We start from the raw sequence: 12973 nt of genomic DNA on the forward strand, positions 1-12973 counted from the left end.
TATAAAAAATAATTTAATTAATTAAGAAATAACGAATTTTACTAATTTTTCCTTTAAAATGAGAGGAGAAGATTTAGACAAAATAAAAGAACTTTAATCTATGAAAAGAAAAAGAAAAACAAAAGGGTAATTAGGAAGGGACGATCACCATCAAGCAAGGAGAAACGAGAATTATTGGGATGCAAAATGAAAGAATTGTGTATTCGTATTGGTATTTGTTTACAAGTATATATATATACCGGAGTACGAGAATATATAATAAATCACATTAGGTATAATATCCCTCCTCAAGTTGGCAGATAACTATTTATCATGACAAACTTAGAAATGAGATTATTGAATTGAGCTAGAGTTATAGGCTTAGTAAACACATAAGCTAGTTGGTGTTGTATCCGAACGTGAATGAGATTCAGGAATCCTGCCATCACTCGCTCTCGAACAAAGTGATAATCGATCTCAATATTCTTTGTTCTCTCATGAAATGTGGGATTCGTTACAATGTAGATGAATGATTGTGAGTCACAAAAGAACATAGAAGATGGAATGTCAACTTGAAAGTAAGATTGAAGGCCTCTCAACCAAGTTAATTCAGCTGCCACTGCTGCCATGGCCCGGTATTCAGATTCAGCGGAAGACCTTGAGATAGTGTGTTGCTTCTTTGATCTCCAACAGATAAGGGAATCACCAATGAAAACACAGTAACCGGTGACACTTCTTCTAGTGTCCAGGCAACCTGCCTAATCAGCGTCAGCATATGCCATAAGTATTAGTTCTGACTTGGCAGATAAGAGAAGGCCTTGTCCTACAGTCCCTTTTAAATACCTCAGTAAGTGGTGGAGAGCAGTAAGATGAGTGGTGGTTGGTTTGGATAGAAATTAACTCAATGTGGAGACAACATATGTGATGTTAGGGCGCGATATTGTAAGGTACATTAGCCTCTTAATTATACGCTATAAGTGGAATGATCATGCAATGGGTCCCCATCAAAGGCACTCATCCTCAGATTTATCTCCATAGGTAAGGAACTTGGCTTAGCATAAAAAAAATTGGTGTCTTTCAGTATGCTAAAGGTGTACTTTCTTTGGCTAAGGACAATGCCTTCAGATGATCTTGCAAGTTCCAGCCCCAGAAAGTATTTTAAATCACCTAAAACCTTGAGTTTGAACATAGATTCTAATAAGTGTTGTACCTTGCACATCATTTTCTTTGAAGAGCTTGCCAAGATGATGTTGTCCACATATACAAGTAAGTAGACTATGCTGTCACCTGTGCCAAAGGGAAAAATAGGGTAGTCTCTCTTGGATTGTTTGAAATTGTGGCTCAATAATGATGAGAAAAATTTAAAGAACTATTGTCTGGATGCTTGTTTCAGGCTATAGATGGACTTATTCAATTTGCACACAAGATTCGACTCCTTGGTCTTGTATCCAAGAGGAAAATCCATATAGACTTCCTCAAAGAGGTCACTATTAAGGAACACATTATTCACGTCCATTTGTAACAAAAACCATTTATTGATGGCTGCTAGTGATAGAAGAACCCAAGCAGTGTTAATTCGGCTACTGGAAAAAGATATATTTGTAATCTATCCCAGCTTGTTGCGTATATCCCTTTGCGACTAACCTCGCCTTGTATCTCTCCACTGATCCATCAGCCTTACACTTTACTTTGTATACCCATCTGAAACCTATGGTGTGTTTTCCTTGTGAGAGAGGCGCCAAGGTCCATGTGTTAGTTTCTTCTATTGCCCGAAGCTCTTCATTCATGACTTGTCGCCACTCTGGGTATTTCACAACTTGGTGGTAGAAAGCAGGTTCAGGTATGGTGTTTACATTGGCTACAAAGTTCATGTATGGTTTGGTCAAATGTTTGGAATTGGTAATGGTGGCAACATTTTGGCATTGGTAATCATGAAGATATTATGGAGGTTTAGTTAGTTTAGTAGATCTTCTAAGGATAGGTTGAGATGGTTGAGGTTCAGGGATAATATCATGATTGTGATCAGATGTTAAAGGTATTCTTAGGTGATGAGGGTTGAAAGTATTGGTCAAGGATTGCTGAATTGGTGCTGAGCTATGAAGAGAAGTGTCTTGAAGCACTATAGGCATCACCACATCTGGGAAATTATCCACAAAAGGGGACTAATCAGCTGGTAGCTCACTGAAGAAAAATACACTTTCATTGAATGTGACATCTCTGGATATGAAGAACTTCTTTGCCTCTAAATCATATAACTGTTATCCTTTATACCCTGAAGGATATCCAACAAAAACTATTTTTACAGCTCTTGGAGAAAATTTGTTCCTCTGAGATATTAACGTGGATGCATGAACCAGACACCCGAAAACCCGAAGTGCATGATAATCTGGTTGCTTGAGGAATAATTTCTCATATGGTGAAGTGTGCTTCAGGGCTAGACTAGGCAACCTATTCACTAAGAAGGTAGCAGTCAAAATACATTGTTCCCAGAATTTGATGGGCGCCTTGGACTGAAAAAAGAGGGCACTTGCAACATTAAGTAAGCATTGATGCTTTCTTTCTACAATCAAATTTTGCTCGGATTTCTCTACATATGAACATTGGTGAATTATGTCCTTCAACTGTAGAAAATCAGTAAGTAATAACTCCTAGGCATTGTCAGATCGAATCTATTTTACTTTAACATTGAATTGAGTTTCCACCATGTTAACAAAATTCATAAGAATATTAGTAACATCGGATTTTTGTTTCAAAAGATAAGTCCAAGTAAATCTTGAATAATAATCCACAATTATGAGGAAATATCTCATACTATTGTATGTGGAAGTACGATAAGGCCCCAAATATCACAATGAATCAATTCAAAGGCATTATTACAGAAATTATTTTGTGACTGGAAAGAAAGACGCTTAAGTTTTGTTAAAGGACATACAGGACAATTTGAATGATTGTATTTGATGGGTTTTAATGACAAACACGACTCCATTTATTCAAAATCTTTTCAGTTGTGTGACCTAAACGAACATGCCAAACATCACTACTAACAAAGGACACTTGATGACAAGAACTAGTGATGTGCGTGGAAGGTTCTATAAAAGGTGATTGCATTACAAACAAATCATCTAACTCATCACCTTTGTTAATCACCTTCTTGGAGATCTTGTCCTGTATAATGAAAGAGAGGTCAAAGAAGGTAACCATGCAACAAGACAATTTTAGTAAAGAACTTACAGAAATTAAATTCACCTGAAAAGAAAGAATAAAAATGACATTGTAGAGAGTTAAATGGGGCTAAGAATGACACTGTCTGTGGCTAAGGTCTTAATTCTAGTTTGATCTGGTAGGGCTACAAAATAATTAAGTAATGGTTGTGGGTTGATAAGAGCAGTCAAGGAGTTGGTTATGTGTGTGGTGGCTCCTGAATCAATGATCCAGGAGCTGGACACTGCCTTTTGTAAGACTCCAAATTTTTTATAATTGAAATAATTAATTTGTTATGAGTCATTATATTTATTGAGATTTTTTTTCAAAAAAATTATTTTTTATCAAAAGTAAACAAATAGAATTTTTTAATTATTGAATTTTAATTTAATTATGATTTATTTTATTAGTTTAAATTATTTATTAAAAAATATTTTGATAAACCAAAAATTAAATTCTTTATTATTATTATTATTATTATTATTATTATTATAATGAAAGGTTCTAGCCTTCAAAGGTACGAAAGAAAAGAAAAATGGAAGTTGGTTTACTATTCATGTATGTATATATATATAATATTACGACACATGTTTCCTTTTTTCTTATTAACAATGACACCTAAGGATGGCTTCCTTCTTGCCTCACTTGATGACCGAATTGAAGATTCAAAGAAAAGAAAGCAACAGTGACCAAGAGAGAAAGAGAGAGAACCGTGATTTTTGTTGATTTTCCAGCCTCGATTTTTTGCGATCTGTAACTCCAATAAAAAATTTAATCCGATGAAAGTGTTTATATGTTCCTTCTTTACACGTTGGCGTTATTTTTGTCCGGTAGAAGTTGACGGTGACGTAGCTCCTCTTTCTCTTGAGTTCGGTCAATTAGAGTTCTAGGAGGCATAGGCAATTTCTGACATTTTCTTTTCCAGCAGTTTGGTCAGAAAACTTCTCCGAAGCTTCCGTTATTTTGATTTCGTACGGAGGTAGGAAATTTTATTTTAAAATTAATTGTTTTAATTTATGAATGCCATTGAAGTTTAGTTAATAAGTGCAAATAATTTATAAATGTCTCGTGTCACTAGTTTTGTTGTTGTGAGTGGTTAATTGATGAAATTGAATTGCGACTGGTTGAATTGAGGCTGTGATTGATGTTGGTTTTCTGATTTTGATGGAATTGTTTAAAGTTCTGATTTATGAGATTATGCGGAATTGGTTGGTTGTGGCTGAAAATTCTGATTATTGAGTTGAAAAGTCGGTTTGATTGAATACTATGTAAAATGATTTTCTTTTTTTAATCTGGGGTTACTTTGATATTGAAAATAAATCTGCATTTGAAATGATTTGAGATAATGGGAATGAGTTTTATTGATTTATCAAAAATGATTCTTTTAGTCTTTTGAAAGAGGTTTAAATCTGAAATGGTTTTGAAGTTGGTTTGGGAAAATCATGGTTAAGTAAGAACTGGTTTTTGTATGAAAGAAGAACTTCTTGTAAATAAAGTAGTTTCGGAGGTTTAGAAAAGGTTATAAAGAGTGATATTGGTTTTAAATAAAAAACAATTTGAGTTCAGTTTATTAAGAAAAGGAATCTCTGCCACAGGAGAGAAGAGAACAAAGATCAAAAGAATGTATTAATTAAAGAGATTGTCTACCACAGGAAAGCAGATGTGACATTGTTTGGGCCTTAGTGCCAAATTTAACGTGGGGACGCCAACACACTGAGAACTGTTTCCAGATGTATGCTTATTGATTTGGAAAGTCACACTGTATGCGGCCTAGCTGTACGACTTAAAGTCACACTGTATGCGGCCTAGCCGTACGACTTATAAGCACACTATATGCATCTGGAAAGCCATATCTGGGACTTGTGCCCGGGTAATGTCGGGAGCGGGTAGGCAACCGACACATGAGCTCATGGCCTGCACTAGGGATAGATATGCATCATGTTATTTGCACATTTGCATTTGGTTGTATTTGCTTGTATTACTTTTCTGTGATTGTGCTGTTTGACTTGTTTATATGTTGGTTTGGACCTCTTACTTGTGCTATTAGTTTACGAATGTGTTGAGGTATTTAAGAATTGATGTTGTGATTGTTGAGGATTAATTATGTGACTGAGAGATGGGTAATGTGACCAGTTTTATATTTAAAATTTGATTTGAGTTTAGAGATTTCAAAAGAGGTAATTAGTTAGTTAAAGTAAAACCAAAAGTATTTTCAAAAAGGTTTGATAGAAATATAGTTTTCTTAAGTAAAGTTAATTATTTGTATTTTATTTCACTACTTTTACGGTATTTCCATTCCCTACTGAGAATGTGTGGTTTGTTCTCACCCCAAAGTCTCCCCTCTTTCAGTGACACAGATTCGAAGACTCAGTTTGAAGCTGCGGGCGATTATTAGTCTTATTTGAGTTAAGTTTATGCGTTGAGTTGCTTTCATAGAATTCCCTCGCCTTTGTTATTAAGCTTTTATTTTATACAGAGGGATAGGAATTGTATCTGAGTTTCATTTGAATCCTTTTGTATAATATTTATTATTATTAATAATTATGTGATTATTATTATTTGAAGATCTTTGAAATGTGGTTTTAATTAATAGAAACAAAATTTTCCAGCTTTTCTTAAAAATTGAAACGCGAAATCGAACTAAAGGCTCAATATTAAATAGTAGATAAGAAAAACAGGTTAGTAACGCCTCACTTTTGGTACGATCATGACGTGCTGAAAGTTAGGGTGTTACACCTTTTGATTCATGTAACATGAAGAAAATATTTCACCTGCATATATTTCAGGTTCTATGCCTTGCATTGCTTGCTGAGTTTAAAGCAACGCCATTAACTGATTGTATTGTGATGCTGTAAGTGAGAATCCGTTGCTTGGCTGAGAATCTTGATTTTCTTGGCTTGGCTCGAGCTTGTCGACACGATTCACTTGAACGACTTGGCGAGTATTTCTACTCTGTCAGTAGCCGGGTGGATAGCCATGCATTTTGTAACACTTTTCTTTTGTGTGGTCGAGATAGCCACAATGTGCACATCGAAGACGGTCTTTCTTGCCTTTCATCTTAGATCCAGAAGTTGCCATGAGTCTTGGAGCTTGCTTCACGGCAAAAGCCATGTGTTGAGGTGGTTGAGATGAAGTGAGTGCTCACTGTTTCTCCTTTTGCAGCACTAGTGAGAAAACTTTTTCAATTGGAGGAAGGGGATCTGAGAGCAGAATTTGGCTCCTCACATTTGCCAATTTATCATACAAGCCGATAAGGAATAGCATGATGTACTCTTGATTGAGATACGCTTGGATGACCTTCACTCCACTGCAAGAACAAGCAACAAGAGGCTTAAAGGTGTTGAGTTCTTCCCAAAGAATCTTCAGCTTTGTGAAGTACTGTGAGATAGTAGTGAGAGATCCTTGAGTCAGTGTCATCAGTGATTTCTTTAACTCAAAGATTCATGGCACATTGCTTTGGGAGAACCTAGCTTCCAGATCTTGCAAAAAAAGTGCAGCTGAGCCAGCGTAAATCACGCTTGCTGCGATATCTTTTGAAATCGAATTTAGCAACCAAGTAGTGACGATATCATTGGTGCATTGCCATGTTTCTGCAAGCACTGGATCAAGAGCGGGTCTGGTTTTGGGAAGGAGCCATCAATGAACCCAATCTTGCGCTTTCCACTGAGTGCGAGACGCATCGATAAGCACCAAGAAGCATAGTCTTTTAAAAGAATTTTTTTGAACTCTAAATAAATTATCAAAAGATTAAATAAACGTAAATGCAAGAAATAATAGTTTAGAGAAAAATACACAAGAGATATATACTAGTTTGATTTATAAAAAGCCTAAGTCTAGTTTACTTTCAAGTTATTTGAAAATTTTATTATTAGAATAAGTATATAAATATATTATTTACAAAGTTCTAAAAATCGAATCGATCAGTATTATACAATCCGGTTCTGACAAATCTGATGTGGCATCCTCTTAGCATTTCTCTAATTTTATATTCTGTTATAAAATTACTTGCTCCCACTACAAGAAATACTGTTAAAATCGATGAAAAAATCCACGGCTTGGCCATCGATAATATTAAAAATCGACGGTATGACATGTTGCTTTTAAGTTTGTCGAATTTTCAAAAATCTAATAAAATCGACGGCATGTCAAACCATCGATAAATTTTAAATAAAATCGACAATCTTTTCGTCGATAATATGAGGTTAATATTTTTTCATATTTAGTAAAAAGCAACACATTTGCCATCGATAATATTAAATAAAATCAACAAACTAACTGTCGATTTTGGATTTATTAAAATAGACAAGAAAATGGTCGATAATATGATAAAAATATTGACAAGTTCTCCGTCTATTTTTTTATTTTTTGTCTATTTTGAATTTAAAAAGTGACAATATCACCGTCGATTTTAATAACTATATTTTTTTATTATTTAAAAATAATAGACAATTAAATATTAAATAATGAGACAAATAAATTTTTAAATTTAAAAATAAAATTTAAATAAATATTAGATAATGAATTTACATACTTATCAAAATAATAATAAATATCAAAAAGTTATTTGAATATGAATGCATACCAGCTTATATGACAAAGACTTCTTGATTACAAAAGTTAAGAGGACAAAAGTTAAGAGACTTCTTGTGAACCACTGTAAACCTATTATGTCACTTTGAAAAATATATATACAAGTCTAGTTACCTCACACCAACTAAGTTGGGGCATAATATATACAGGTTCCTCCATAATTATGTATGTGTATAGACTTATAGAGAATAGCTAATAACCCAGCCATCACTACATAACATTCTTTTGTGCAGATAGCGAGAATCAGATAACTACAAATATATGTAGAGGGAATCCCTAAGGGCTCAATGCCCAAAGCATTATTAATTAGAGAAAATTCCACTTAAATTATTAATTAATTAGTATAGCATAGTAACTCAAGACAGGAACAAATTTAAGCTTAATGTCACAAATTTCTCCTTGTTTGGTGAAAACATGTAATATCAAATCTTATCCTAAAGAAAAATAAGCAAGAGACATATTGATGAAATTGCATGAATTATTTATAGTTACAGATAAGGCAGAGAATAGCTAGAATTAGAGTAGTACACAAGCATCAGATGCTTTTTGTTCTTTATCAGGATTTATATATAAAAGGAGAGACCTGCATATATAAATTTTAGCTTAGTACATTTTTTGGCTAATAAATTGTTAATCTGTGCCTCGTGTTTAAAAAAGATCACTACAAGAAAACAGGTTTATTGCCACGCTTTTAAAGCGTGGCAAAAAGCTGAAAAAAGCGTGGCGATAGCTTTTCGCCACGCTTTTTGAGCTACCGCCACGCTTTTGAAAGGGTGACCTATGAAAGGGTGGCGGTTGCTCTATCACCACGCCTTTTTCAGTCTATCGCCACGCTTTTTTTTGCCACGTTTTTTTACAAATTGCCACTTTTAAAAGCGTGGCTGTAGGTGGGGGATATGGCCACGCTTTTAAAGCGTGGTGACAGGGAGAGATATGGCCACGCTTTTAAGCATGGCGACAGGGAGAGATACGGCCACGCTTTTAAAATGTGGCGACAGGGAGAGATACGGCCACGCTTTTAAAACGTGGCGATAGAGAGAGATACGACCACGCTTTTAAAGCGTGGCGATAGAGAGAGAAATACGGCCACACTTTTAAAGCGTGGCGATAGCCTTATCAAATTAAAAAAAAAAATCCTTTTTTTGACTTTTCCTTTATCACTACACAACATAAATTTTCAGTCCTTTTTTATTACCAAACCATTATGCATTTTTTATTACAAGACAAATCAAATAGTAATTACTGACATATATAATTATTGCTATAATTGTTTTATACATTAATACTCAAATACAAAATAAATCTCGGGTTCAAAACTCTAATTTCTCAACAAGCTTTTCAACTTGAGCAAAAAATACAATGCTATCTAATACTTCAATATCCATCAACTGAGCCTTTTGAAGACTCATATTATCAGTAGGAGCAGCAACATAAAATCTGGGATTGAACTTATCTTTCTGTAACACTGCCAATAGAGGTCTTGATTGAAAACCTTCTCAGCCTATAAGGACATGAAATAAAAGGCAGAAACATCAGCCAACAATAACACTTTCAGTGACAATTAAAATGAGAGAACATTTCATATGATTCATAGGATTTCAGTCAAGCAATTGGCAAAAGTAGTGCAAATCTAATACTATACAAGATAAATCACCATAAGACAGTAAGAGAAAATAATAAAAATGAATCTATGTTCTGACTTCTGTTAATATTATAATGTGCTAAGGTTGAAGATGAATCTAAACGACCTTGGTAGATATATAGTTAGAGTACTATTAAACAGCTATAGAATGTCAATTCTACCAACATATAGAACTCCAGCAAGCATGAATAGAACTCTTAAGTAAGTCACTTGCAAGCATTAAACAGCAACAAGATCAGCAATAGCATTAAATATCAAATAGCATGAACACCACCAAGATCAACAACACTTTAATATAGAGTTCAAAGTTCAAACAACAACTTACATCTGTTCAACTCTTCTTAAGTTAGTCACCTACAAGCATTAAACAACAGTCCAAATAAGTATCAAGTTGGAGAATATTTAATCTGAAAAAATAGGAATGGAGAGAGCATAATAATGAGAAAATAAATGTAGAAATATATTCCAAATGTTTGGAAGAACAAACAACTAAAAAATTTGGAGAACCAAGTGGAAAAACAAGAGCCCTGAAAAAGAAACAAGATAATGAAATTTGGAAGTTCAGTAACAGAAAAAGATACCAGTTTTTTGATCAACATTTACATGCCTTGAAACAAACCAACATAAAGTGTTAAGCCACTTACTAAGATAGAATGATCACTTTTCAATTGATCAAATAACATACCATGTAAAGGATCTTGTTGTATAAGCAAGCGTTTTAGCTGCATCAACTAACTGCTTTTTATCTACTTGGCTTTTTGAAAGCATCTTCAGTTCATCGATTTTGGGGGTGAAACACACAAGAAACTCATTGTAGTCCAACAAACTGCAATAAGAAGAAATTAACAACATAGTGGTACAAGTTCAATATTGAATATAGAGTACTTGTTCTAAGAGCATTATTATGATCCCTACAGGATTGATAGTGAGATAGTACTCCCAAGATCAACAGGTATATGTCCACTCAAGTTGTTGTATCCCAAATCCAAAACCTCCAACTCTTTCAACTCTTCAATTTATTTGAGGATAATGCTGGAGAGCGAGTTGTTCCTCAAAGTACTGCATCATACTCAACAATAAGCAAGGAACTGCATAGATGATGCAAGAGAGTGAGTAACAAACAGATTTCTTATATGGACTTTATGTGAACAAGGTTGACCAGCTCAAGTGCAAGAGTTCCTTCAAGTCAAAGATCTTTCAAATTCCTATGAAGAACATAATGAATTCAACACAGACATTAAAGCAAAGGCTAATAAAAACTTGCTAAGAATACAGTAGAAAATAGAACTTGGATGTTTCATTTCATGAACCAAATGAAAAATGAAAAATATACACACTCACTAAAAGAAAATAATACATTCTCTTAATTCCTTATTTCTGTTTCTGGAAAAAAATTATGAAGAACACAAAATAACACAGAATATAGAATCAACACTTACAAGACCATTACCCTTCCATCTGAATACTCAACATCAAACCGAGAGCGGAGCGATGGCGGCACAGCAACAGCGGAGTGACGGCGGCGCGAGCAAGAGGAGCGACAGTGGCATGAACATGAGTAGCGACAGCAACAGAGCACGACAGCGGCGCAAGCAAGAGGAGCGACGACGGCGCAACCGTGACGAAGCGACGATGACAGCAGAGAATGACGGTTGAAAATGGTGTGAATTTGGGGTAGAACGAGGGTGGGTGATGAAATGAGGAATTTGAGAGAACTGTGTTTCTGAACTTTGGACACGGGAGGTGAACGCGGGTATATTTGTTTGTGATAATAATCGACGACATGTTCGTCGATTTTAATTTTAAAAAAAAGTAACACCCTAAGCGTCTATTTTATACATTAAATCTATACTATTTATTTGATTTTAGAAAGTGATTTAGACCGTTCAAATTTATCAACGGTAATTGTTGTCGATATTTTAAATAATAAAATAGACGCCACGTTTGTCGATTTTAATATAAAAAAAGCAACACCCTAAGCGTTTATTTTATACATTAAATCTACACCTTTTATTTGATTTTAGAAAGTGATTTGGACTATTTAAATTTATTGAAGGTAATGGTTGTCGATTTTAAAATCAAAGCATTTTCCACCGCTGGTTAGTTGACAATGTGACGATAACAGGGCAAAAGTTAATGCATCATAAAAATATCGACGACCTAGCTGTCGATTTTAATATTTTATTTTTAATTTTTTTTAACAATATCGACAGCTTGTCAAAAAATATCGACGGCAGAAATAACCGTTAATTTTTGGCGTCGAAAAACATGCCTTTTCTTGTAGTGTCCCATTGATGGCTCCCCTTGATGTATCTAACACATGGACCCACACATTCGTTGAAGTTGATTATTTTTCTAGCCAATTCTAACTTCTTTATGAATGAATAACAAATATTGTTTCAAAACTCTCTTAATTCGCCATAGTTCAATTTTTGTATTTTAAAAGTAGCCGAAACAAATTTTGGTGGGTTTGAGGTTGATGTCGCTAACTATTTTAAATTAGTAGTGCAAATATTATAGCTAAATTTATTTTTCCCATTTTATTTGCATGTCTTCTATTTTCTTTTACACCATTTAAGATTATATGACACCATTTGGTATGCTTCTATACTTTTGTTTTATAGTACTTTGGTCACATTCACAATCTAGTAGCAAGAATGTTAGTATGTATAGGTGATATATTTATTAACACCTGCTATTACAATTGTTAAATAAAAATCCTTTGCCTTTATGTCTATATATAACCTCAAGCAAGGCCTTTTCTACATGTAAGCAATTTAAGTCCAGTTTAGGTTCTACCCCTCGGTCTACTATTCACGGGTAATCTTTTGGAACTATGTTCCTCCTGATATATTGAGAATGTTTAAATATTTTTATATTGAAATATTGTTATATTCTTTCCCATGGCTGTCTTTGTCTCCAACTTGTAGTTGGAGTTTTCATCTGGAATCAACTTGTCTGGTATTGGTATTCTATCTTTTTATGATAGGTTTCGGTTATTGGCACTTGATCTTTACAATAATTATAACAGTAATCTATTGTATTATAGTACTGTTCATAACTTTTGATAAAACAATATGTTGTAATGTATTTTTGGATTAACTGACTGGTGCCCTCTAATCTTTAGCCCCGCATGAGAGGATGGCGGTGCCGGCAAGACATCTTCTTCAGCTGTCTGAGTTACCTCACAAAATTATACTCTCTATTGTTATCAGGTCAGATTCATCAACCATTGCTTGGTGTAGATGTTTGTCTAGAGAATGGAATCAAATGTTATCCATCGACGAGTTATTCAGTAAGTGCACATTGATTTTTGGACCATTCAATATACTATTGCAGTTTAATCAGCCTATGATACCTGATCTCTTTAACACAATTATTTTGACTGATCTTCATATGAGATATTGTGTTCCCTTGCCTTATCCTGCTACTTGGCAATGGTTTGATATTATTGGTTCATCTTTTGGATATGTATGTGATCACTTTTCCATGGATAATATTAGAAGTATGCTTATGGATTGGAATCCTCTTAGTAAGATGATGTGGGTTTTCAATGATCCT

This window comes from Arachis ipaensis, chromosome B01 (assembly GCF_000816755.2).
Source record: "Arachis ipaensis cultivar K30076 chromosome B01, Araip1.1, whole genome shotgun sequence".
Taxonomy (NCBI): domain Eukaryota; kingdom Viridiplantae; phylum Streptophyta; class Magnoliopsida; order Fabales; family Fabaceae; genus Arachis; species Arachis ipaensis.